Genomic DNA, 1,429 nt, shown 5'->3' with positions numbered 1-1,429 from the left:
TAGTCCAGCCTTGGTCATGAACTTCAATACTGATGAACTAACTTATCTGTCTTGAACTCAAAGATTAAGTTTGGTGAAGAAAGTGTTGGTCTGTGACCTGTTGACTGACTATAGATAACTGACTTTCTGCTTGTCCTACGCCTTAGCAAATACGGAGTCATCTCATTAACTACTAACAGAGGAAAAGCTAGGTAAATCATAATCCAAAGCCTGAAATCCAAAGTCTTTGTTTTTCAGAGAAAAGAGCATGTGTTATTTACATGGCAAACTGAACAGCTTTCTCTTGCCAAGGTGCACAAAATGAGAAATCTCCTATATCCCTACACATGACTCAAATATTGCCTTCTCTGTATTGAGGACATATGCATGCTCTGAAAAAGGACAGATCTGAAGGACTGTGTACTGAAAGCAAAGAAGCAGGAGAGGGAGCCATAGAGGGATAACCCAGCAATCATCTACAGAAATAGTTCACTAGATGTCACCCCACACTTGAGTCAGGATTAATGTTTTTCTAACAGAACACACTAGCAGGAAAGGGGCCTTCTGTTACCTGGAAAAGAACTCTTGTTTCTCCCCAACCTAAATTCGTGGAATATCTTTGTGTTGAAAATTATTTGAAGTCATAAAAGTAACTTTTGGCTTTAACCAAAGAGTTTTTTTGATGTCCATGAATTCTTAACATTTGAACAGGGATGTACTATGCTAACCTATTATGTAATTTTATATAGTGCATATTTATTACATAGAAACTTGAAAATGCAAATAAGCAAAAGAAAAGAAAAAAGGCCTGCATTACATGACCTCACCTCCAGAAATAAAATTATAAACATTTTGATACATTCTTCTAGAATTCTTTCTATACACACAACACTAAACAGTTCATAAAGTACATATTATTTTTTCCATGTCAATATATTTTTACCGTGAATTTACAATATCACTTAAATGGCATAATAGCATTTTATTATTTATTAATCAATTCTATATAATTAAACATTGATACTATATGCTTGAGATCCTAATATGTTGAAAAAAGATGTGAGCTTCAATGTATTTTTCTAATATTTTTTTAAATAATTTTTTATTGTTATGTTAATCACCATACATTACATCATTAGTTTTTGATGTAGTGTTCCATGATTCATTGTTTGTGCATAACACCCAGTGCTCCACGCAGAATGTGCCCTCTTTAATACCCACCACCAGGCTAACCCATCCCCCCACCCCCCTCCCCTCTAGAACCCTCAGTTTGTTTTTCAGAGTCCATTGTCTCTCATGGTTCGTCTCCCCCTCCGACATACTCCCCTTCATTCTTCCCCTCCTGCTATCTTCTTCTTCTTTTTTTTTTCTTAACATATATTGCATTATTTGTTTCAGAAGTACAGATCCGTGATTCATCAGTCTTGTACAATTCACAGTGCTCACCATA

This window comes from Callorhinus ursinus, unplaced genomic scaffold, assembly GCF_003265705.2.
Source record: "Callorhinus ursinus isolate GAN/ISIS: 27379988/994484 unplaced genomic scaffold, GSC_fseal_2.0 scaffold2, whole genome shotgun sequence".
NCBI classification, from domain to species: domain Eukaryota; kingdom Metazoa; phylum Chordata; class Mammalia; order Carnivora; family Otariidae; genus Callorhinus; species Callorhinus ursinus.
This window is presented reverse-complemented; position numbering follows the sequence as displayed.